The 26,942-nt window shown below is 36.8% G+C and overlaps 1 protein-coding gene and 1 long non-coding RNA gene across 2 annotated transcripts in view; both read left to right on the plus strand.

The window, feature by feature from the left end:
- The window catches only part of Mllt3 (MLLT3 super elongation complex subunit), a 248,208-nt gene that overhangs the window by 12,256 nt on the left and 209,010 nt on the right, over positions 1-26,942 (plus strand). The window lies entirely within an intron of this gene.
- LOC104866730 overlaps positions 1,089-26,942 on the plus strand; it is a 47,235-nt gene continuing 21,381 nt past the window's right edge. Inside the window, exons 1-3 of the long non-coding RNA XR_781515.3 lie at positions 1,089-1,164; positions 9,935-10,054; positions 12,300-13,267. This is a non-coding gene — a long non-coding RNA (uncharacterized LOC104866730). The remainder of the gene's footprint in view (positions 1,165-9,934; positions 10,055-12,299; positions 13,268-26,942) is intronic.

The following is a 26,942-nucleotide window of genomic DNA, read 5'->3' on the forward strand; positions in this document are numbered from 1 at the left end:
ATTTAGACAGTAGTGACAAGGAAAACGTCTATATATTTTAACTGTAGTTTTTCCCTCTTGAATATTTTCAGTCCATGTTTGGTTGAATCCGCACGCTGGTGCAGTAAAAGCTGTAGTTAACCAAGGACTCATTGTATATGATTTTGGAGAATATAATGTTTTAAAAGTTTGGGACTTTTTTCCCTGTGGAATTTTGATAAGTATGATTTTGTTGATTAACATATTTATTTTGATACATAGTGGTAGAAATTTTCCTAGAGCCCTGCATCCCACTGTAAAAGTTGATTATAAATGAAAGGGACTTTCATCATATTGTTTAGCTACATAGTAATGGTATTAAGAATAAATGGGAAAAGAATAAATAGGATCCACATTTCAAAATAAATGACCAGTTACCTGTTTGTGTGTCTTTGTATATAATTTGAAGTTAAATGTGAAAGTCTAGTAAGTAAAGTGTCCCAAAAACAAGTACTAAAATAAAATAAGTACTAAAATAAAATGTATTTGAGGTAGGGAAAGTTGTCATCTTTTTGAGTGGAGAAATGATACATAACTTAACAATTTTAGTACAAAGCTGGCTTTAATAAAAGTTCACATTTATGCTACAAAAGTAACAAGTTTTTAAGAATGAAAATTAAAATATAATTTCATGTGTTATGTAAGCATAGGCCTATTGACATGAATATTTCATAAACACAACTAAGATAAGATAGTGTCTTCCTCAAAGGTCTCTCTGCAATCTAAAATTTATCTAAGTCTATAATTTTATGATCTGTGTGAAAACATCTTTCCCTTTTTATCACAAAAAATTCCTTTAAAAGTGTATTGTGCATGAGTACACAGCAGAGCTGTATGTTAAATAAAATAAGGGTGTTTTCCATTTAGTATTAGGTGCTTTTACAAAATTTATAAGATGTAGTTAGAGTAACTCCACCGTAGGATGTTTGTAACATATAAAATTTGATTCTGCGATCTGGGTATTTATTAGCTAGTTGAATAAAGTTACTGCCTCTTCCAGTTCTGTTTGCTAACATTTGGAATAACATTATTTTCCATGGACTTAATTTAGGTCTGCTGATAAATTCTACTGAAGTATTTTTAGTCTCTTTGAGAGAATTCTAAATGGGATTCATAATGTCCTGGATTCCTTTCTTCGGGATTAAGGTATGTATGAGAATGAGGAAATTACACTCTGGTCCTGTGAGTATAGCTTGGAATATTTATTTACTGTTTTTAGTATTAAATTTATGTTGCTTTTTTAACTAGAAACATAGAAAACAAAATACTCCCTTTAAAATAAAGTAATTGTTTTTAAAAATTATTCCAACTGAATAAGGTGCCACGTTGAAGACTTGTGAGCTAGCAACACATAGATCTGGGGATCGAAGATCTGGTTTGATGTTGTAGGTTGTTAGCCATTACAAATTTGGTGCTAAATAAACGTACTTGTGGAGTTTTGTTACAGGACAGACAAGGCTATGATATATGATAGTCCAAGACTGCATATAAGTAGCCTTTATTTGGAGCATACGTAGTGGGAGCATATTTGGCAATGAAAAGGGAGCCAAAGGGTGAGGTGTTCTCTACTTGTGGGCTTGTAAAGACCTCTGAGTTTTCTTTGTGTTATTGTAGAAGACATTATTTTTGCTTTGGCATGCTTAAAACTAAAGGGCAAATGATCCAAAAGAATAATCTTGAAATTCAATAGCTAGAAAACTACTTGACATTGTGGGCTGGAGGCCAGCAAACGTGGGGCTTTCATTGAATGTGTGGGAAATGGGGCAGGCCTGGGATTTAAAGAGACAGGGGTACAGTACCCTAGTAAAGAAAAGCGCTGCTGTGTGATTTGCTTACTTGGAGGAAAAAAACAGACTTCAAGTTTTCTCTAAAGGATCTTTATTGGATCAACTGTTTAAGGCATTGAAAGATGTTGAGTGAATTTTTCCTAACCCCACCTCCCACTCTCTCTAGCTATCTTCTCTGAAATTGCTGCTGAGTAAAATTGTTTATAACAGAAGAGAAGCAGCTTTTCAAATAAAAGTACTTTGTAGCGTGTTCAAATGGAGTATAATGTAATTCTTTCTGAAAGTGAGCACTTATTACTTTGTTTATGTAGCTGTTTAAAAACTGGGGATCCATTGAGGAGGGAATACTGCGGGAACCTCTGCTTTAGAAATTTCTGTTTTTTCTAGGTCTGAGTTTTCCTCCCCCATACACTCAGGAATCCCTCTACTCCCTCCCCCACCTCGCACAACCCTTCAATAAAATTGTATTTAAAAGACTTGAATGACCAATCCCATGGACAAGCTTCGAGCTTGACGCAGGAATGTTGTACTATTTTCAGTGGGTGGTCCTGAGTCTCCATGGGAGATTTTGCAGGCAGGGGGCTCCCAGATCCTCAAGTATATCATAACGAACATAACCAGTTAGATTCTCAAGTCACAGAGAATAGGCAGAGACAGTTTTCCCTTACTTACTGAGCTCCCATCATTGGTTACAGCAAACCAATTTGTTTAATTTTGTTTGAAGCATCTATGGCTTAAGAAAAGTGAAGCACATTTACATTTAGTATTTTGGTATTTACTTTTTAGAACAAGTCATTCATAAATATATTAATTCAGGAATATCCATCTGTATATGTATTTGAATTCATAGTTAAACAATGTTTACTGCTTTAGGAAATCACTGGTAATTTTCAAATGTTAGTCAAAACCACATTTCTCCTATTTGAGAAATATATGGTACTATTTTATTTAAATAGTACAAAAGAGATGGTACAAAATGATGGAATCTACTTACAATCAGAAAGTTTATCTGTTATGTTTATAGTCAATATTTATTACCTGTGACATGTAGTACATATAAATATATACTGGCCTGAAAGTTAACTAAAATTGCTGTGACCCAGACTTTTGTAGAAGTAATCATGAGTGGAATTGTAAATTAAATACTGGATAAAATGGATATTTAGGAAACAAATTGCCCTTTAGGCACACTTACTTGAATAAAACAGTATATTTACATATACACCATAAATATGGAAATGGTGAATGTTGAAGTCATTCTTGTTCCCACATAGTTTTAAATTATTTTGGAACATTTTTCTAGAATATTGCAGTTATTAACCACAGTGATAACTTTATTGGATCCTTGAACTGATTACTCTCTTTCCATTATTGATACATTTAAAAAACTTAGGAAAAATGTTGGATTTCTATTTAAAAATAAATATCAATTAGTCCTGACTAGATATCTGAAATACCTGTTTTCTATATGTTAAGGAGAAATAGGCGTAGGTATCTCAGATGTGTTGGTAAGAACTGGATGATAGTATGTGTGCGGTGAGGAGCGTTGTTTGTTTTAAAGTGTTAAGTAGTTGAAGGTGGAAAATTGTGATCTGTGAGGAACTGAGTTTCTTTTAGACAAATCATTTTAATGTTTTAAGTCATTTAAAATGATGTGAATTCTGGAGTTTTCTTCATTGATAGAATCAAAGATCTGGCTCAGCAGTTCACAGCAGTGACAGAATTTCCCTTTTCTTTTTCTTGAATACCTAAAATCTTTTCAGTAGTTTTTATAAGAAGGTTTAAATAAGTGATAGCCATCTGAAGCTTATCTCACATAGCAGTACTTAAAAGTTGTCATGGCTGTCTACACAAAAGAAGACACAGTTCTTATGGCTACATGTATGATTAAGTTAAAGGTTGGTAAAAATTAGCTTGTCAAGTAAACTTAGTGACTGAGGAATAACTTTGTTTTCATTATCCATTCCCCTGGCTGAAAATTAAATTGGAGCGATCGTGTTACTCAAGTCTAGTGCTGCCTTGGATCACTTCCTTGAGCTTTTGCTATGATCTTTAAAGGCAAAGTTGGACAGCTGCTGTAGATTTTGCTGGTGGCCTCACAAAAGAAATTGCTTAACCCTATTAGCTTCAGACACTGTCATTTCTGTATTGCAGATATACTTGCCATGTTAGATGTGAATGTTACACTTGCTGTGTGGATATCAATCTCTGTGGTCATGATTTGAACTTCTGGTTTACTGGCATATAGTGTAGCAGAAAATGAGTGATTTTTTAACACTTGTATTTTCATGTCTGGAATATAACAAATCTCTATTATCTGTAAAGATAGATTTAAAAAGTTCAATTTAGACTTTGCTTTTTGTATCTGACTTATAGGGTATTGTCAAAGTTGAGTCTGACTTGCGCTTCCCAATAATTGTATATTTAAGTGTCTTTTGGGAGAGATTGAAGTTTAGAGGAAGAGGAAGTGTGAAACTTTAAACTCTTACTGTGAATTAGTTGTAGAATTAGAACAGTGCTTTGTTCTCCTGAAATGGATGTCATAATGTTGGAAATCCCAACAAAATCTTGACACTGTTTAGTCCTTTTGTGTAATATGTGCGTAATTGCTCTAGGTTTAAAGAGCAGGGAATAATTTATTGTTGAGGCTGAACAGGGCACAATTTTGAAATCTACTGCTATGGCTTAAATCAGTGTGTTTGCCCTGAGGCTTTGACCAATCCATCTGAATTCATAGTCTGAAAATTTGGATTCTTTTTCTGTTTGAAAATATTTCTTAAAATTTTTAAGACTGACTTTGCCTACTCATATGAAAACTGTTGAGGCAAATTACCAGGTTTAAGATTTTCATGCAATCAAGACTGCAGAGACATTTCAGTATTTTAAAGAGAAAGTTCACAGCCACTTCACATAAAATTTTACTGGGCTTTTCATTAATCTAAAATAACTGGTCAGTAAGTACTTTATCAGTGAAAACTGCTCAGCATGTAAAACGAGTAAAGAGCACAAAGGCTTCCTGCAAATTAAGGGCACAATGCAAACTAACAGACTTTCCAGCCATCTCCAGCTGTGAGATTATTACAGTTTTTGCAAACCCTTTTCTCTCAAAACTAAATCAAGGATGGTGGAGTCCTGATAAAAAGAAGTGTAGAAAAGCCTAACTAATCCTTAGATGAGTTACTTCAACTGTGCCAAAATAGAATAAAATCAGTTAATAGCATGGATTAAAGGTTACTTTTAATGCATTTTTATCACTCATGTTGAGAATTGTGTGTTTTATGTCAATGCATTTGGCTTTGGTTAAAAGACTCCAGAGGAAAAATATGATTAAATTTGAGAGATTACACAACCATGTTATTATGGGGAATTTTAGTACTGTACCAACTTTGGGTGCCAGATTTGACCTAAGAGATAAAAGTTTTCTTGAGATCAATGTTGTGAACAGGTGGCCCTGATTTTGAGTGGTAAGGTTTTGGGTAATAATGAGAAGGCTCACTTGTATAATTCTAAGATTTAACTTTCATAGCTTTTAGAAAACCGTGGGTATATATCTTTGGAATAAGTGGTTCCTTGGATCCAGTATCATAGAAGAATGCTGAAGTCAGACCTGGATTAATGTTTTAAAAAAGGCTTGGTTCTTGCGAGTGGTAGGAGATGAGAAAGAAATTAGACAGATTGTAGGTAAGAAGATAATCTTTACTTTTTATGCATATATCTAAAAAGACCTCTCATATGTGAAAGGAGACTACGAAATGTACTTTTAAATTCACAGTCATATGTTTGACAGCTACTTAATTTATGAAATCCTGACATACTGTGATAGAGCTGCTGAAAAATTGGTTTGACGTGATGCTGTTGGCTGGAAGATTTTTTTAAAAAGTGACTTGTTTGCTTTGGTGCAGGTATATAGATATAAGTGTGTGTGTGTGTGTGTGTGTGTGTGTGTGTGAGATCAGCCTTAATAAAATTTTATTATGAGAAACTGGGCAGGGGGAGATTGTATATGCATGTTAAATTTGCCACTGCTGCATGATGCCAAAGGTTTCTCCAACTGGGCTTTACATTTATTTCCTTAGAATAAATGAATTACTTTTGTTATGGCTTACCAGGAAATAACCTCACACTCCAGAGCACAGGTGTGTACTGTACATGCTAGGTATTTGTGTATGTTATTCTATATTTCTCACATACAGTGTAGTGATTTTTAAAAATAAATCGTGTGGGAGTAAATCCCACTATAGTGAAAACTTGTAATTGCACACAAATTTTCTTTATAGATATTCTGACCCAACTTAACTATTTAAAATTTCTAACTTCAATGAATTTTGCTACGTTATATAAATACTGTGTTGTATAGTTGTTTATATGCTCAAGAAAATGAACTTGCTTTGCATCCCAGTAAATTACCCTGAGATACATTATTTTAGTAAATCAAAAAATTTGTTTGAAAGTAAAATAATTCTTTATTTTTGAATGCTTGAAAATAGACAAAAAATAATTCTTTAATTTTGAATGCTTGAAAATGGGCAAAATGGCCATACAATTTTAGGGGAAGAAGTTGTAGTGGATCCTTGCTGCTGAAAAGCAGTTCTGTGTATTTGGACACCTCTGATTCTTGTGGAGCTGGGAAACCCACCACAGTGCTGCAGAATTGCTTTGCTTCTGCAGTTGTGTCTTTGTGTGCTATAGAAGTGGGAGCATTTTATCTTCTCTGTTTCTGTTGAGGCTGTTTTTCAGCAGTGCCCCGAGAAAAGTCCTGGAACTGGCTTTGAAGACATGGACAAGCTAGAAATCAAAGGACCGAAGGAATTCGGCAGTAATTGTTTTATGGCTGGCCAGAAATCAGACCTATTTGTATAGGTAGCACACAAAATAGCAGTGATTTGACAATTTGGTGCAATTTATACCTGCCATAAAAAGAGAAAAGAAAAAGTTAAAGGGTATTTTGGAAACAGGAACCAAGTTGTAAATGCAAATTGCTTCTCCATTTTTCTCAAAGGAACAAAAAGGAAAAGGATTTAGGAAGTTCTTATTGAAACAACATTATTGAGGATCTGTCTACTTTCAGGACATTTAATAATTGTACTGCACTCCTACTGAAGCTACACGTTTTTGTGTTTACTTTTTTCTTTTTTCCTTTTTCCATCTGACTAAAATCAGCGAAGCAAAATAAACCGGGTGATAGGGGACAGTGAAATTGTAGGGTTTCTAACTCTGTCTTGGTAAACATTTATAATTTCATCTTGCTCTTCTTATTTAGCTTGGAATTAGAACAGGCTATTGCTAATGTTTTCTTTCTCAGTAAAAGTTACACTTTCAACAGGCCATTGTGGGTTGTTTCTACAGTGGTGGTGGGGTATCTGCTAGGTAAATGTTCATGTCTTGTGGGAACCTGCAGAAAGAGTGTTTTTAACTGCTATTCTTCGTCTGTCAGCTGGAGAAGTCTTTTGAGTACAAAATGCCTGAATTATTTGTTCCTATCATGCAAGTAGGTAGTGTACCACTGTAGTCTGTCAGTGTGAAGCCCGAAGTAAACTTCGAGTATTTCCGTAAAGTCATGTAGAACTTTGGAGATTGTCAGATGCTTCGTTGTTTTGCTTTGAAACCCCAGCCCATCACAGTCTCAGTCTCTGGGTAGTGGTGCAGGGAGAAAGTGAGCATGCTTGTGAGACTACCCTGTTTTTCCTTTAAAGAAACCCTAGATATGCTTCAGGGACCCCTGAGTCTTTGTCACAATTTAAAATCGTTTATGTTTTCCTCATTGGAGGCATTGCAGTGCTGTGGAATGTAGACTATATTAATTTGGTTTGCAGTGTTCTTCCCCTTTGGATTCTGATCCCTTAATAAGTGTAAGTCTTTGTTAAGTATATCTGAGTTTCTGTGTGTGCAGTCTGTAGTTTTGACTGGATGAAGAGATTCCGCTGAGGGTAGGAGAAAAGGAGTGGAAACTGTTGAAGATAATCTGATGTTTGGATCATCAATTCTGGCTTCTTTTTTCCAGTAAAGAGTATAAGCTTAAGACTCTAGTGCTTGTAGGGTCAGAAGCTTCACAATAAAGATTTAAAATGTGACTCTCCTAAAAGTGTAAAATCAATTTGGATTTCAAGGTAAGTTTCTGGTAGGGAATTGAGTGAAATCATTGTGTGGAGCTGTTCATCATGATGAACTGCTTAGGTGAGCAGAGATCAGAACATAATGTAGTTATGAACCACTTTTTGGATTAAAAACTTACACCAGGCTAGTGAAGGCTAGTGAAGAGTTGTACTTCTAAAGTATCCATCATTTATTCACTCAACATTGAGTACCAGTTGGGTACCAAAAATTGAGAATAACAGCAGGAGTGGACGTGGTTCTTGTCTTCTAGAGTGTTTAATTTGGCATCATGTATGTTAAAAGAAATCTCAATAAATGAGTGTGCTTTTATGAATTTATAAAAGCTGTGGAAACCGAACCTGAGTGGGCCTGTCCAGGTATCAGGATTTGAAAGAAGTATTTTAGACAGTTACAAGTGAAACATCTGATAAAAGGCAAAATTAGTGTGGCTTAAGAATTATCCATAATCTCCTAAGGGTGTGTTTTCCTATCTTTGATGTTTCTTTGTGGTGCTTTTGGAGTTTTTGAACTCACTAGGCCAGCATCATAGAACATAGTATAGAGTTAAAAAGATGTAGGAAAATAATGTAGTTATTGAAAGTATAATTCTGTGCCTGTTTTTTCAGCTTTTCCAGATGAGGTGACTAGGCTGAAGATTAAGTAATTTGCCAAAGTCTGTGCAGCCTGTGAGCATAGTGACCATATGTCCTGTTTAGCTGGGATGAGTTCCGGTTTATGTCGTTTGTCTGTGTCATTGTCAAGACTCTTTACTGCTCTTTGAATGATACATTATGTGATCATTCTGGTTTTGATGGCATAAGATCAAGCCTCAGGCCTTTTGACTCTGAGACATAAGCTCACCAGTGCTTTACTTGTGTTTCCACCGTGCGTCTAGGTTGTCCCTGCTTCCGAGTTGGTCTAATGAAGAGGATTTTGAGGTGTAGAAGGCAAGCGTAGCACCATGTTGAGTACTTGGAGAGGTTTATCCTGGGTGGTGGAGAGAAACGTGGCAGCTTTCACATTCATTTGTTTGTTTAATATCCTTTTACTAATCTGTTTCAGAATGTAATTGCATTTACCTTGAGAAACTCTTAAGGCGCTTAAGAAACTTTGTCTTTGGATATTTTTGAATATGTCATCTCTACATGATAATATAAAATTTTGGTGATATGAAACTTCTGGATAAATGGAAATTTGGTGCTTTTCCCTTTGATTTTTTTTTCTCCTTTTACTACCCAAATGAGAAGCCTAGAGTAGCAGAGTATGGTTTGAGGAAAGTAACTCTTAATTTGGGAAAGTAAGTTGGAAAATTGTGATTTACTCAGATTGGTTAACTTTCCCACCCGGCCCAGCAGGTTTGCTGGACAAATAACGAGAATATTACCTTTATTTGGTTCCATTTTCATGGCTCAACAAATTATAAAGTTAAAGTTTTAGAGATGTACTACCAGCTAGCTAAAGTGTAGATGGATTTGACTTTACTGATAGTCAACTCCAGAAATTAAAGAACTTTATTTTGCTTGTGTGTGGTTTCTTATATATTGTGTGGCTTTCCATTAGAAGAGGGTACTGCCTGTGCAGTGCTTCCCTGAAGGCTATAGTCTTCGTTTTAAGAGTGACTAATGACAGCTGTTTGTTAGTTCTTGAGTCAACTGGAGGGGTAGAAGTAAAACTAAAGGCATCTTCTAAGAACTTCAGGATTAGATGATTTTGGGGTGGAATGAAAATGCCTCAAGTGCCCTGTTTGAGTTCTTGTGAGATTTACACATCTCTTCAGCAGTGTGGCTACAGGGGCCTGTGTAAATCTCTGAGATGGGCATTGTGGGTGGAAGGAGAAACTAAATTTCCATACAGTTTAATGAAGAGTAGTAATTAAGGTAAAAAATGGTATTACGTGAGAGCTTGAAGGTGAGCTTGAAGATGAGCACAGTTATGTTTGCATGCATGTGGCATATGTTTGAACCTGCATCTCTTTTCCTACTTTGTACCATTTTTTGTTAATGTAGCATTTGCTGTTGCTTTGCCTTTCTTTTCAGAGACTGTTTATGACCTAACTTGAACAATGAGATGTAATTCTTCTTTAGCTCAAGCTGTTATGAAGCCAGAAATAGATCTGGACTAAGTAAGATTGGACTTCGTGGCAAAAATTGTGACTTGTAGGTTGTGGCTTTTATTCTTCCAATAAATAACTAATTTAAAAATTACTTAGAAGCAAAGCAAAGGTAGCTGAGACAAAACAGGATTTGGTTGATTTTTAAATGATGCTTTAGAGTGCTAAGTAGATGTCTAAGATTAAAGAATTGTTTGGAATGAAATTGTTTTAGTTAAAAAAATTAGTAAGCAATATAGAATAGGAGGACCAGTGACTAGAGTATTGTAGGAACCTTACCTATTATGGTGCCTTTTTCCTTGGTTCTCCATACTTATTTTTTTTTTTTTCTCTTCCTCTGGAAACTCAAAAGCATGAAGTAGGGTCCAGAGAAAGAAAAGCCAAAGCTGGTAATTATGACACACTAAAACTTCCTGCCATGTTGGTTAGAGTGCAGTAGTATACTGGAAACTCAAGCATGAAGTAGGGTCCAGAGAAAGAAAAGCCAAAGCTGGTAATTATGACACACTAAAACTTCCTGCCATGTTGGTTAGAGTGCAGTAGTATCACTCTGATACCTGTGTTCAGAAAAGGTGTGGCAGAATCTAGTAATACACTGAAGGAATAAGAGGACTGAGCCTTATTTACGGTTTCAGAGTAGATGAGTTTCTTACTAAAGAGTACATGAAGGCAATTTGTTATAAAGGAAAGCACCATATGCAGTGTATCTTCATCATTTGAGGGACAAAGATCTGTTTTTGTTCTAAGGTTGCTAGTTCCTTTTGGACTGGATTTTAAAAATTATTGTGTATAGCACTTTTGCACTTAGGTATTGAATAAATAAGTATTTTATAAGAAGATACCTTTGTAAGGCACTGGACATAGAAAAATGCAATTGTAGTGAAAGGTAGTTTTAACACCTACTGTGTGGCAGGATGAATTCTGGGGACTCTGCAGGAATTACCTCACAGTCAGACTGTCCCCGTAAATTACCAGCACCACCCCTATAATGAATGAGTTTGGTAAGTTGGAGGATAGAAGACCAGTATACAAAAATCAGTGTTTTAGAATGTTGGTGGTGAATAGTATGAGAATAATGTTAAGAAAACAATTCCATTTACTATAATGGCATAAGAAAAGAAATAGAATGTATTTAATGAAGCAAGTGCAGATTTATGCTTTGAAACTACAAAATGTTGAAAAATTAAAAAAATCTAAATAAATGGAAAGGCGTCTTATGTTCAGAGATTGGGAGACAATGTTGTTAAGAAGGTAGTACTCCCAGAACCAGTTACAGGTTCCATGCAATCCCTATCAGAGTCCCAACTGACTTTTTTGTAAAAATTGATAAGCTGATTGAAAGTTAGTGTTTAATTGAAACAGCCCAGAATAGTGAAAACGATCTTTTTTTAAAAAAAACAACAAAGTTGAAGAATTCAAAATTCCCAATTTCAAAATTTAATTAAAAGTAACAATAATCAAAACACTGTGATGCTAATATAGGAATAGATATAGACCAGTGGAATAGAATTGAGAATCCAGAAATAAACCTGTGTATATCCAGTTAAGAAGGGATTTCAAGGGAACCCATCTTGTTTTTTAAAGAAGATGCAGGAGAACTGGATGCAGAATAATGAAGCTGGACCCTTATCTAATATCAAAGTGAATTGAAGACCTCTAAGTGTAAAAGCCAAAACTATAGAGGTCTAAAAAAAAAAAAAAAAAAAAAAATGGCTGTGGCTCTTGATTCTTTAATATACCTAAAGCAATAACAAGATAAACTAGATAAAATATATTCTATTAAAATATAAAAATTTTGCTGGGCATGGTGGTGCATGCCTTTAACCCCAGCAGGAGACAGGAAGGAGGAGGGAGGAGGCAGGAGGCAGGAGGATCACCATGAATTTGAGGCCTGTCTGGGCTACATCATGAGTGTAAGCCCAGCCTGAAATACATTGAGAAGACCCTGTCTCCAAACACTGTGTTTCAAATAACACTCCCAAGAAAGTGAAAAGAAAACAGCATGGGAAAACAGTCTTCAGTCATGTATTTCCCAATGGACTTGTATTTATAACATATGTATAAAAACGAATATAACTCAATAATACAGCAAGTTATTCCTTTTTTTTGAGACAGGGTCTCACTATATAGTTGAGGCTGACCTGGAACTCACACTCTGTAGGCTAGGTTGATCTCACAGCGATCCTTCTGCTTCTGTCTCCCGGGTGCTGGGATCACAGGTGCATGCCACCACGCTCGGCCCTCTCTGCAAGTTATTCTTTAAAAGTAAGGATATAAATATATTCTTTCAGAGGAGATAAACGAATGAATGACTAATAAGGATTAGCCATGTGAAAAGATGCTCAACATTGTTAATAGAGAATTGCAAGTGAAGAATCACAGTGAGAAAACATATCCTTTCCACAAGGATGGCTGTAACATCAGATAACAGGTATTGATAGAGATAAGGAGAAATCCGAAACTTACAAACTGCTGGTGTATCCATTTGGAAAAACACACCGCTCCTTAAATTGTTAAATAAAAAGTTATTGTATTGACTGGCAGTTTTTTTCCCTTGGTGTCTACTTTAGAGAAGTGAAAACAACTCAGTTCACACAAAAACTTGTACATTAGTACATGAGCATTGTCTGTAGTAGCCAAAAGATGAAGATAATACAACTGTTTGCCAGCTAATGGATAAAGAATATCTGGTTTATTAACACAGGAGCAAGGTATTGACACATAGTGCAACATAAAAAGTCACAGAGGATCACATATCCTTGCATTTACATCAAATATCCAGAATAGGGAGCTTTATAAAGGTAGAAGGTAGATTAGTGAGTGCTTAGGTGTGTGAAGGAGGGGGAGGTAGGGGGACAGTTAATGAGTATAGTATTTAAAGTTTAGTACAGTAAAAGACACATTTCCATTAATCCCCTGGCAGTACTCCCTGTTGCTCAAATACACTTATCCTATTGTTCCTGCCATGTTCTGAAACAGTTCTAGAAGTTCTCTTTCATAGGTGTCTTCACAAGGTGTGTTAAAAAATGTGAATGTTTGCTGTGGATTTAACTCAGTGGTTGCATTGCTTGCCTTGCAAGCGCAAGGACACAAGTTCGATCCCCATGCCCTCCCCGCCAAAAAAGTGAATGCTACTGCCAAGGACCATCCAATGGAAAGGCAGGCCGAAGACATTACTGTGTGTCCTCATCCACCTTGTTCACCAGATTTGGCATCATGTGACTTCTGGCTTTGCCTGAAAATCAGAATGACCACTAAGGTAAAACTTTTTAATCAATTCAGGACATTGAGGCAGCTGTGACAGTACAACTAAAGATACTCATGAAAAGAGGACTTAACAAAACTCTCAGAAAGTGCAAGAATGATTGCTAGAACCGAGGGGAAGTATTTTGAAGAATTTTAATGTCAGAGTATCTTTGGCTGTAATACATTTACTTTTTAAAAAACATTCATGAAGTTTTATAATCACACCGAGTGTGTGTGTGTGTGAGAGAGTGTGTGTGTTTGAGAAAGAATCTTGGTGGTTGCACAAGCTGGTCTTAGACTTTGGGCTCAAATGTCTTTCCCTCTTCAGCCTCCTGAGTAGCAGAGACTGCAGATGACCACCACGTCTGACTCAGAATATGTAGTTTTGATTTTCTAGAGGAGCTTCTTATTTTAATTAAATACTAAAAGGAGACCATTTTTTCCATTTTTGATAATTATGATATCTGAAATCAGGTTATTTCTATACATTTGATTAAATTCAGTGGTTTTCCTGGTGGTACTATTGATTTGGGGTAGGTTTAAAGCTATTAGTTTCATTCTGTAAACTTTCATTAAAAATCTTTTTTTTTTGTAGTAAAGAAAAAGAGATAAAGTCCAAAGGAAGCAATTCCTGATTTAGAATTAGATGGTGATAAAAGTTTATAAAATGATTGTTTTTTAGGTCTGTCTTTAAACTTATAAATTATATTGTCTTTTATATCTAGTTTTGTGTCTGCTTTATAGCTGCACTGTCCAAAATAATAGCCACTAGACATATGTGGTTATTTAAACGTATTAAAATTGAATAAAATGTAAAATTCAGTTCCTCATTTGTTAGCCACTTTTAAACACACAATAATCACATATAGCTCGCTTATTGGACAGAGCTGAAGTAGACAAGAGGATATATCTGCAGGGCTTTTTTAAATAGTAGAATTCAGATGGTATATACAGTTTTGTAAGAGATGGGAAGTAGCAGCAAAGAATCTGATAGGACTTTCTTTTTACATAAAATTAACATTGAATTATGGTCATTAAAATATGTAGAAATAAATGTTGCAAGTATGTGGCAAATGTTCATATTTCCCATTTATTAACATATAAACATATTTGGATGTGTCTGTGTTGTTTAAAAGTGAGTTGATCAGCATATTTGACCCTTTACCATGAATCTCATAAGTGTTGTTTTATAAAACAATATTACTATTTACACCCAAGAAAGAAAATTAATAATACTTTCCTAAGAAGCCACAAATCCATGATCACATTCAAGATTTAAGATTAGCCTTTTGGGGCTCTGTCTCTTTGGTACCCTTTGATCTAAGACATTTCTTCTCTGTCCTCTTTTTTTTGGCCTTGACTAACATTTTTAAGAGGCTAGCCTAGCTGTTTCATAGACATTCCTTCGATTTGGATTTGTTTGCTCATTCCCTTGTAGGATGATTTATGTATCCCTCATATTTCTTGTGAATTGGAGATAGACCTATAAGCTTTGTTAGTTTAGGTTAAATATTTTTAGCAAGAAAGTTTTCTGGGTACTTCTTGTGTCACTGCTTATCAGGGGGCACCTAGTGTCGATTATTCCAGTGGTAGTGATACTGAGTTTTATCAGTTGGCTAAAGTAGTAAAAGCCATTTTAAAGATGCCCTCTTCCCTTTGCTCTTACACAATGACTGCTATGGTGATACACAAGAGTATCACGTGTTAGGTTCCACAAGACTTTCATCTAATGGTTTTAGTATCTATGATGGTCCTTTATTAATGAACCTCAGTTTGCTAATTTATTGGGATTACATACTGATCATTTTCCCGGTTCAGTAATATTTAATGTTTATAAGGCTAGATAAAAGATCTATTCCATTTTCTCCCTTCATTTTCTTTCTTTAAAGTAGTTTTGGACGCAGCTTATGTCATAGCTAATGCTTTCTATGTGTGAAATTATGGTAATTTAGTGAATACACGATAATATAAAATTCTGTCCATAACCTACTTTCCCCAATAACTTTAAATTTTTGCAGCCTGAGGGAGGAGTGGAAAGGTAATTCTAGGGGAGAAAAAGCTGAGTTTTGTTAAATGTGATAGTCATTTAAATTTACAGCACTGAAGCCCTTGTTTCCTGGTTTTACATATGATTGTGAAGCATTTCCTAAGAAATAGGAAGTAGAGAGATGTTCTGTTAATTCTCCAAGTTATGTGTTTTGTGGTTTTGAAAATATTTCAATATATTTATTTTGTTTCATTCATACTGCTAGGTCCTTTTATAGTTCATTGAAAAGAATATTTTGTGCTATTATCTGTTTGCTTTTTTTTTATAAGAGTCTTTTTTGTCTATGACTTGTACTCTAACATTTTGGCCATTTTAAGATTATGATATACAGTGTATTAACTGATGTTACTCTTTAATTAATTTATTGTGAATTTTTGCTTTATTTTTTATAGAAGTAAGATTGTTTAAAAATATTTTCTTTATTAATGCCTACTTGTATTACAGTGAAATAAAAATTTTAAAAATATGCTTATGGTTTCTAAAGAGTTATGCTGCTTCAGAAGAAATATGTGCTTCTGTAAATGTAGCTATAGTTTAGGAAAATTTTGTGAGCCTTTATGAAGTTCTGGGCATAGACATCAAGAATGCCATCGTCTACTTAACAGCTTTGGACGCAAGTGTTGGAATGTATCTGTATAATCCCCTACCTCCTTCTCTTTTCATTGCTGCTTTGCTTTTATCAGGACCGATGGCTGTGAAAGCAACTTGTCTGAAATTTTGTTGCCCTTAGGGAGTGACTTAAAATTCCCAGGATACTTTCAGAGCTGATTCTTGGAATGATGGAATAGACCCTCTGGTAACTTTCTGGCAGAAATGAATTTAAATTCTAGGGGAGGCCTGGCTAGTCCCAAGTAGGTGTTTTGCTTTTTCCTTTGAGAATTTATTAAGGAAAATTTCAGGCTTTTTGGAGTAAAGTTTATGTTAAATTTAAAAAATATATAAAATTATAGCATCAACTAAATTACGTCTCCAAATTCATAAGTTTAGGCCCTAAGAATATGGCTATATTTGGAGATTTTTTTTGAGATAGAATCTTACCCATAAGATACAAGGAAGTTCTGGAACCTCTATCAAATATGCTGGTACCCTCACAAGACAGAGCAATTAGGACACAGACACACAAAGACAAAACCAAGTGAATGTATAGGAAGGACAGTCCTCCTCTACCTGAGGAGAGATCCTGCCCAGTGCCATCGTCATTTAGCCTTGTGGCCTCCGGAACTGTAACAAAGTGAATTTCTGTGATTCAAGCCACCCAGTCTTAGCCGTAGCAAACCAACATATGTAGTTACACAGATCATTCTAGTTTGTATGTAAAGCCACATGTAAGATGGAGTGGGGAGGTGTGGATCAGAAATAATCAAATGGTAAAGTTCAGAAAGGATGGAGTATGAGGATAAAAATCTGGTCTCTCATCTATTTTGTTATTGGGATATGCAGTTGGAATAGGAAAAATGCCTTCTGTTTTGTTTTTTGGTTTTGTTTGTTTTGATACTGCTGGAAGTTGAAGCTAGGTGCTCTACCCTGAGGTACATACTCAGCCCCCACACCCTCCTCTTGTGTCAAGGGTGCACTGTGTAGCCCAGGCTGACCTCTTAACTTGTGAGCCTCCTGCTTCATCCTGCCAAGGGCTAAGATTGCAGGTGTGCACTTCTGTGCCAGGGCTATCTGTTCCTGGTATAAATCTTACTCAGTTTCCCTCTTGAATGAAAATATGCTCTAGCAGCTATTGGCTCACCAACTCCTATTCATTCTGTTTCTTTAATGTTTCTTACATTGTTTTTTTCCCCCCATTTAGGAACTCATTTTCTGCATTTAGTCTTATCTTGTTTTAGAAACCATCCTTCATGTTTTTGCCATATAATTTTTAAAAAACATACATCTAAGCATTCACTCTTTTGCTTCAGTGGTTTTTCTTTTAATATCCCTTTCTTGTGAAAAAATTTCAAGGACATCCTACTTAAGGATGAGTTCACAGGTTTGATACAGATTGGCTAATTTTCAGATGATTCCGTTTCCCAAATATTTGTGATTCCATGCCTTTGCTCAAATTGTCCCCTTTGGTCTGAGATTTCCCTGGTCCTCATTCCGGTGACCCCCTCGCTCCTTACCCTGCAGTATGGTAGAACCAGGGCCTTGTGTGCACTAGGTAAGCACTGTACCCCTGACCTACCCCAGACCCTCAGTTCCCTGTTTTAGGGCCTCTGGCATGCTGAGCACATGGTTGTTTTGATTCTGGGGATGAACCCTGGGTCTTCCACATAATAAGCATGGGGCTCTGCCACTGAGTTAAATCTCCAGTCCACGCACGTGGTTTGTAAGGGTATGCTTGTAAGTTTGTCTGTGGATCCCAGCTGAGGTTTTTCTGAGGAAGTGATTACTGGACATAGCTCTCAATATCTGCTCCATAGTCACATCAGTTCCAAGTGCGGCATCCTGGTCACTAAAGAGGCTTGCTGATTCTTACCTTTTTGAGAGTGAAAGCTGCAAGTCTGCATCTCAGAAAGCACCCTGGTGCTTCTACTTGGGGTAGAGGCAGCTATCTGGCTTTCTTCCCTAGTCTCAAGCCTCCAGTTAGGAGAAATCCTGCTGCATAAGTTAGGGAGAACAATGAACAAAAGTGTGAAAAAGGCCCAGTAAACTTCAATGCTACCACATTTACTAAAATGTCAACATTATTTAAGTTATTTGAGTTTGAAGAGCAAAATTTTAAAACCCTGAAACTTAGACCTTTAAAATGTTGCAATTATGATCTATTACTCTGAAACAGATATTTTTTGGTAGGGGCACAGGTGTGGTTAATGTGATTATGTGTGCCTTATATTCTTTTAAGAAAGTATCAGGATGGCAGTCTGTGTAGGTGGTCTCTCTGTTTAGCACCCAACGAATAGGGGACTCAGGACTCCTAGGAAAGCAAGACTGACGTTTTCATCTGCCCTGGTATTTTGGCTGTTTAGAAAGTTAGCAATGAATATAACTGTAGCTGTCTTATTGATAAGAGTGGGTTCGTGAAGGGAAAAGTAGAAAAGAGTTCCAACTTGTAATAACTGACACAGGTAACTTTGTAAAGGGGCCATTTTGTAAACAGGCTTCTCCTGGCAGATTGATTTGCACCCTTGAGGGCTGCCTAGAGGTCACCAGGTGACACTGTGGCCCAGAATACTATTGCCCTCATAGGGGAGCTCAGAAGTTTGAGAACACCCCAGTCCTCCAGTTTTGTTTTTAAAGTTAGATTTTCATGTATGCTAAAGCCATGCAGTGGATTTTTTTCTTTTAATGATAAGCGTGGGTACCCCCCTTGTCTCTTGTAATTTAGGCATTTTTGTGCAGTAGCAGAAGCAGGGGCATCCACCTTGTTGTGGAGATGGGACTCCTGGATTTGAATTTTGGCTGCCAGGTGCACTAACAGCCATGTGGAACCTCCAGGACTCTGCTTTCTTATCAGCTAGAGAAGAGACAGACTCGCTTTTCCCACTTAGCTAGCAGAGCTGTGGTGATAGAAGTGAGCAACAAAGAGATCATATGATACGTTGTCAGCGATGAAATGCTAATAACCAGCAGCTTAAATCTTAATTACCATCTACCATTATTAGTAAAGGCCTTAAGTTTTGACTAAATAGTCTGATTTAAAGCTTATCATTTTAGCCATGAAGGAAGATAATTTTTATGATTTGTGTTTTATTAGTGTTTTTGAAAGTTCTGTTGGTAGATATGAACAGGTGTGGAAATTGTCTTCTCTGTTTGCCTATTTGCTGGCAATATGCAATAATTAAAACATCAACTTTCATTTTTTAAACTAAGGGAAATTAGTATACTCACAATATTTTTTATTCACCTTATTTCAAACTGTAAAGTCATGTCTTTAATTTTGTACTTGATTTTTTTTGATGTTTTTGTCAAAGAATTAGCCGGCTACTACTTAGAAAATTTGAAGGAAATCAATTCACCAAATCTTCTACTTAAGAAAGAATAATACTTTTGATTTAAAAATAGTTTGGAGGTTTCATTTCAAGCTATCTTAAAAAAAAATCAAAATAAAGCATGTAGAAGAGAAATAACTAGAAATAGTTCTTTATATTTCATATTTTACTCTTTTGGTCTGCTTTTCCATATCTCTTGCCTTGTCCCTCCATATGAATGGAAATCTCCCTCCCAGCCCCACTATTTCTCTACTGTTCTCTCATACCTCTCTTCACCTTTCTTGGAAAGAAAAAAAGTAAAAAACATGATCCTCGGTGATTTAACGGCTTTACACTTGAGTTTGATTTGTGGCCTGTCATACTTTGAGTAATTTGCTTCCATGGTATTTTGCTTATCTCAGCTTCCAGCTGCATGCCCAACTTCTGCCTCATCTCTTTCTCGGCATGTTAGTTTAGTTTACTTTGAGGACTACAACTCCCCACCATGATATTCCAGGGCTTGTAACGAGAGTCAGTGAAACAATATTTAGTATTGGGCCAGATGCCTCACTGAACACTGAGTGACCTTGTCTCCTGATTATATCAGTACTTATTTATATTGCATTTTTGATTTTATAAAGACTGATTATAAAGTTGTCATCCAGCAAGGAAAAGAAATGCAGATCTCTAATCAGTCGAGTGAGTCAGTGACCCTTGGCAGTTCTCATTCACTGTCTTTCAGTTACAGCCATATCCTGCTGCTCAACCTTGAGTACATTGGAGAAATCACCTTTATGAATGCTGGTCAGGGCCTGATCGTCTGCATTTCTGACTGGCAGCACAGGTGATCCACCCCGGCATGGCAGTGAGACCACACTGGGAAGCACAACTGGGAACAGTGAGAAGGACGTGAAAACATACTCGGGCCGGGGATTTAGCTCAGTGGTTTTGCGACCTGCCTTCCAAGAGCAACGACCCGAGTTCGATCCCAGTACCAAAAAAAAAAAAACAAACATCAAAAGCATACTCGGTATCGTGTGTCCTTAGAGAATTGCGAATGAAGAAAGCACCACCAGTGAGGTAGCACCACACAACTATCAGAATGGCTAGGATCTAAAACACCGACAGCACCAAATGCCTGAGGATGTGGATCAGTAAGAGCTCTAGGTCATTGCTGGTGGGAACATAAGACGGTACAGGCACTTCAGCAGTTTCTTACAAAGCGAAACATATTCTTATATGTTATGGATGGAATGTTTCCATTCTCTCCACATTCTTCTGTTGAAGCCTAAACGCCAGTGTGATTGTATTTGTACGTAGAGCCTTTATGGAAATAAAGGTTACATGAGGTAGGAAGAGTAGGGCCCTGATATGGTATCAGTGTCCTCCTTGTAAGAAGAGATGGGATGTCGTATGCTATAAATATACACAATTTTAATCAGTTCAAAACAAATTAGAGTTGAAAAAGATAGCAAAGAGGCTCCCATTCATGCTTTTGAGGCCACAGTGGGAAAGTGCTATCTACAGCCAGGAAGTGTTGGCCTTTGCCAGAAGAGGGTCAGCTGGCACCTTGCTTGTGGACTTTCCATGTCCAAATCTGTGAGAAATTTCTGTTTAAACTGCCCGGTCTATGGTATTCTGTTTTGGCAGCCTGAGGAGATTACTACATTAGTCCAGAAATTGTGCTCTTAGTACTGTTTATTCAACGGATCGGAAGTTTGTTTGCACAAAAATCTGCACTTGAATGTTTGTAACAGCTTTAATTATAATTGCCAGGAAGTTTGTAGCAGTCAAGTCCTCATTAGGTGAAAGGATAAACGTTGGTACATCTAGAGAGTGGAATATTACTCAGCAGTAAAAGAAAATGAGCTATCAAACTACAGAAAGACATGGGAGATCCCTATGTGCATATTGCTGAGTGAAAGAAACAAACTTTAAAAGCCTACATGTTGTATGATTTCAACACCGTGACAGTGAAAAGATCAGTGGTTGCCACCGCTTGGAAGGAGGAGGAAAGGAAGCTCAAGTGTTGAGATGTATGTAGCGGGTGGGGCGTGGGATTGTTCTGTGTGATCGTGTTGTGGTGGATATGGGTGGATACATGTCATTCTGCACTTGTCAAAACCCACGGAAGTGTGCAGAACAGGGAACCCTATTGTGTCAATATTAGTTGATCAGTTGTAAAAAACATACTAATGGACAGTGTTAATGGAAAAAGAGAGCTGAGGTAGCAGGGGAGTGGGATATATGGGGATTTTGACCTTTTTGCTTAACTTCTCTGAAACCTAAAACTGCTCTAAAAATACAGCATATTGAAGAAGAATATTTTGAATTCATTTTGTTTTGTAAGGAAAAACAATCGGAATTAATGCAATTTAAAAATTACTTTTTTTCATTGCAGTTGAGTTGAGAAGTATGTAAATCTGTTTAAAAAATAGTGGAAAAAAAAGAGAGACATTTGAGATATTTTTCAATCTGGAGGGTGGGTTTTTCTCCTTAACTATATATAGATATAGAGCTTCAGATGCCTTTTTGTTGTTGATTTATCATTTAGAAAAATGGTGAAAAATAATGCTGTTTTTCCTACCTAATTGAAAATGTAGCTCTGTGAGAAAATGTTGGATGTTAAGCGTTTCTCCAGTACCTGTTAGGACTGCACAGTGTCTCTGCATTATGGATGGATCATAAGATGCTGTATCAACTGTGATAAAATCTTCTTCAATCCAGGGGTGGTTAGTTCCTAGGCCCTAACTGCTGGAGTATTTAGTGATCATCTTTGTTTCCATCCCTGTTTCAGACCCGCCTTTGACTGTTTTCTGAATTGGAGTCAGCCACTCCAAGAGTTTAAGAATTGTGCAGTATCTTTTATTTAAAAAATTCCAGATGGGGCTGAGGATTTAGCTCAGTGGTTCTGCTGCCTGCCTCGCAAGTGCGAGGTCCTGAGTTTGATCCCTGATACAAAACAAAACAAAACAAAAATCCAAATGAATTTCTAATGTGAATTAAAGATTTGTTTAGATTGCCCTTTAGTCATTAAAGTGACCTCTAAGAACTTTAATGAAAAGAAAAGTGTTTTGTAATTAGCAGATCAGAGAGCACTACTGTGGCTGCTGTTTACATTGTCAGTATGTAAATGAAACATATAAAGAGAATGAAAAGAATTTGTTTAACACCTCTCTAATTTTGTTTATATAATTTCTTTGCCTAAAAATCTCTCCCCTCTCTCACATCACTTTGATAATGCTAAGGTAAACATTAACCTACCCCTTTCGCTGTTGTATGGAGAAACTTGAGAAATGGTCTGAAGTGCTGTGGGTTATTAGTTTTACTCAGATTGAGTCCATCCATCTTGCAAAAAGAAACGTGACCCCGAAAGGTTTGCTTATCGCCTCTCAGCCATAAATCCATTGGTGAGTTGGATTTAAAGAAGCACTAGCGGAATTGGGTGTATCCATGGCGATTGTGAGTTGGAATTGGCAATGTCCTCCTGTGTAAATGAACATATGCTGCAGTGCAGCTTAGCTTGCATCCTCTGTAATACAGTTGTCTCTGCATCTGTGGACACTAGTTCCAGGTCCTTGGATGTGAAGACCTGAGGATGCTCGTGCTCCCTGTGTAGAATGGTGTAGTATTTCCATATAACCTACACGCACTCCCCACACACTTTGAACATCTCTAGACTCCTTATAATACCTAGTGCAGTATAAGTGCTATGAGAATAGTTATATTGTACTATTTAGAGAATAATGATAAAAGGGCTGTCTATAGTCAATATAGTAGTTTACTGTAAACATTAGTGATAAAAACGAACATAGATGATTTTATTTCAAGGCTGATTCTGTAGGCATGTTTGATGAGGAGTGTATAATTGAAACATTGCTAAACTTTGCCTCTGAAAGGAAAACTCTTTCAAGTTGTTCCATTGCTGGTTGCTTTTTGGTAGCAGCATTAGTATTGTACAGGACTCTGTTGTACACAGAGTGTGCAGGTTCTGGATAAAATTCTTCAAAGTAAATGGATTAAAAAGCTATCCAAGAACTTGTTTTATTGAATTCTTAGATCTCCAGTGGTGGTCTTAATTTGAATTTATCTGAGACTAAAAGGACTTGGAGGATGTCCACAGAGGGTATTTTTCAAAAGATTTATTCTGAGGACCAAATTGAGGTTAAAGAAGAAAAAGTTACATCAACTGACATGCAAGGTGTTGCGCATATCTTGTCAGTCTTTTTACAGCAGTAGGATTAAGTATGATTAATTCCCATAAATTGGAAAAAAGAGATTTTGAGGTTTTTCAGTATGTTTTTGAAAGATGTGAACAGTTAAGTGCAAGGAAGTAAGTGTTGTAACGTTTGTATCTATGACCGTTAAAACCATGTGTGCCTGTGAATGAATTAGAGGGATAAGCTTTGTGTCCTGTGAGACTGGTAGCTAAGCCAGAGCCCTTGGGCCTTGCGGTAGTGACAAGCTAGCGCGTTCTTTACTTGGTAGACCTCATTAGTATAACTGGGATAGGAGCACATCGCTCCCTGCTTACCTCATGGAAGTCTGGAGAGATTTAATTAGTTGTACTTAGAAAAAGTACCTTGGGCCTACATTTAATCACCTGAATTCATTCGGTGCCTGCCTCTTCCTCAGAAGAAAGGGTAGCATCTTCCCTTCACCGCCTGGGTCTTCTCTGCTCTTTTCTGTTCAGGTCCTGGGGCTGGAGGACCCTCATGCTTACTTGTTACCCTGTCCTGTTGGTTTCACCTCTGTGTCCCCAACTTGATTTTCAAGAGTGAGCAAAAGGGTAGATGCAGCTAGAGGGAGGAATTCTTTCGTTTTAACCACGCAGTCACATTTCCTCCTACTTTTCGTACTTTGCTATTTCATGCAAAATTAACTTCACCTTTGTATCCTTTTCAACTTTTTCATTCATAGGTCAGGATTATAGTTAGTTTATTGTGTTACCTTGAGGGAACACTCTCCAGAAGAAATGCAATGCAAACCATATTTATAATCCTAAATTTTATAGTGGCTAATTAAAAAAAAGTAAAAACAAAGTTAATTATAACAGTATAATTAATTTAATAACTATAGCCAAAATATTATCATTTCAGCATGTAATCATATAAGTAGGTATTTTACTTTTTTTTTTGTACTAAGTCTTCTAAATCTGGTATGTATTTAGATTTTATAAAATATCTAGCTGGAAAGTATAGATTTGTTTGAATTGTACCAAATATATTCAAGGTTTTTCTAGTGCTTGAATTGGTTATACTTTTAAAAATTTAAAGCAATTAAGATAATAAAATAAAATTAGAATGCAGTTCTGCAGTTGTACCTGACACATTTCAAGTGCTTTGTAGCCATGGTGGCTCCTGTTTTGAATATCATAGTGTTCTTTATCTGTCATGATTTGTTTGATAGGTCTCCTGTTTTCAAATAATGAATCTGAGATTAATACTCTTTCTTCAGGCTTTATAGCATAAAAGACAGGCTTTAATTCAGAATGATTGAAAAATTTGAGTACCTCTTATCTGGCAGATAAGACCAGAGAAGGAATTATTTACCTGGACTTATTTTTAAAATTCAGCAGCAGTTCTTACATTCTCATTAGTGACGGTTGTTTGCGCTGTTGTGGTAGATTCTCATCAGTTCTTTGCTGTGGGTTAGCTTTTGTAATGATAAGGGCATAAAGGAATCATTCTTTTTTTTTTGGTACCAGAGCTCGAACTCGGGAGGAATTATTCTTTTTTGTTTAGTGCCTTGTATTGTATATTTCTGGATCCTCCCAGTGATAGTGTAGACTAGCTAGTTTTAGCAGGGAAGGATTTCACATAGGGAATTAGGTGCTTACTAGATCTTGGAGGGGCTGGAAGGGCAGGATTGACTTTCTTTCTGGAAGTAACCTCTCAGAATAAAATTGTAGACCCGCCCAGGCTGGGGACTGCTCCTCTGCGGTGTCAGGAAGCTGAGCTCTCAGGCACCCTCCTTTGTAGTAGCGGCTTCAGGACCCTGTCTGTGTCCTCCTCGCTAGCCAGTGGGTGCCAGGGTCGACTCTTCACCTTGAAGCTGAGGACTGAATGTGAGGAGGTCAGTATCAGGAGCTCAGTCCCACCCTACTGTTTTTCCTTCTACTTGCAAGTGTCTCCTGAATGCACCAGAAGAGGCTCTGCTAGGTTGTGTTTCAGTGAAAAGTCCAGTGTTGGAGTGGTCACCTCTTGGGAGGAAGGGCAGGAACGGCCAAGGCGAATCTTTGCTCACCTTGGGCTTGTCGGTCTTGCTGAGGGGTTTCATAGAGATGCTGGAAGGTTAATGAGCTTTTAAAACAACAGGTGCTGTGAATTGAATGATGTTTTCTTCTCTGGAGAGCATTTTTCAGGTCAGTGTCTTCTAGAGATAAAAACAAATGGTAATAGTCCTGGGTCAAACTTGAGTTTTCAAAAGATCTGAGTTCAGTTCCTTCCACATGGATGTATTAGTGTCTTTTAAATATCTACATTGGTCTGCCACCCTCCTTACAAGCACAAGGTCCTGAGTTTAATCCCTGGCACCCCCCCAACAAATCTACATTGATGTTCTAGCCTATTTTATTATGTTTTTGTGTATCTGAATACACAGGACTTTTAAAATAAGAGGGAAGGGAGACATGCAGAAAATTTTGTTTTAATAAATTATCTATTATAGCAATAAATAATTACAAAGCAGTTTGTAATATTAGAAGACACAAGATGGTTCTTCAGATTGCTGTGGTCAGGGTAATAGATGTGGGCTGGGCATGGTGGTGCACACCTACCTTGGGAAGCTGAGGCAGGAAGATTGCTGTGACTTTGAGGCTGGCTTGAGTTACAGTTCAAGGTCACCTTGAACTTCAAGGTAAAAAAAAAAAACATTGTTAGAGAATTTGTCTTTGAAAATTAAACACTCTATACCACAGTGATGTTACAGAACTGTGGCTCTTCAGAATGTGTAGGACAAGTTGAGAACAGTCATTCTTCTGTGCCTGTGGGATTGGTTCCAGGACCCTCCATGAACATCAAAATCCAAGTGTTCGGGTCCCTTGGATAAACAACACAGTGCGCATGTAAACCATACATATCCTCTCGTATACTTAAATCATTTCTAGATGATTTACATTACCTAATATGATGTTAAGTGCTACATCAATAATTGTCATGTGTTTAGGGAATAATGACAAGAAAAAGAAGCCTGTACCTCCTTGGAACAGAAAATTTTTAAAAAAGTATTTTTGAAATGAAATTGGTTAAATTCACAGCTGTGTCTATGGAGGTCTGACTATTGAAAATTCAGACCTGGAGTGAGGTTCAGATGAACACAATTCCTCTTCCTTTTGTTGGCCTCAGTGTTTGCCATGTTTCATGTGGATTCGTGTAAAGTGGTGGCCTCACTGAGTGTGGCCCGGATCAGCACTGTCGTCTTCACCTGGAATCACTAGAAATGCAGACTTCCAGCCCTTCTTTACAAAGTCAGAGACCCCGGTATGGTGCCAACACCCAGCCATTTTCACTTTAGGAAGCCTGCGGGATTTGATTTTCCTGCTTAAGAACACTGCTGTGAAGTGATCCGATGTTCTCCTTTAAAGGGAATACTAGACATCAGTTCTTCAATCCCAGTCTGTTCTCTCTCTCAGAAAATAAACACACAGCAACAAAATTTTATCCTTAGGCAAGTAACTTGATTTCTGATACTTAGTTTCTCATTTATAGATTTTGCTTCTGTGATGACTAAATGAGATAGGT

This window comes from Fukomys damarensis, unplaced genomic scaffold, assembly GCF_012274545.1.
Source record: "Fukomys damarensis isolate Sample0158 unplaced genomic scaffold, DMR_v1.0_HiC HiC_scaffold_31, whole genome shotgun sequence".
NCBI lineage: Eukaryota > Metazoa > Chordata > Mammalia > Rodentia > Bathyergidae > Fukomys > Fukomys damarensis.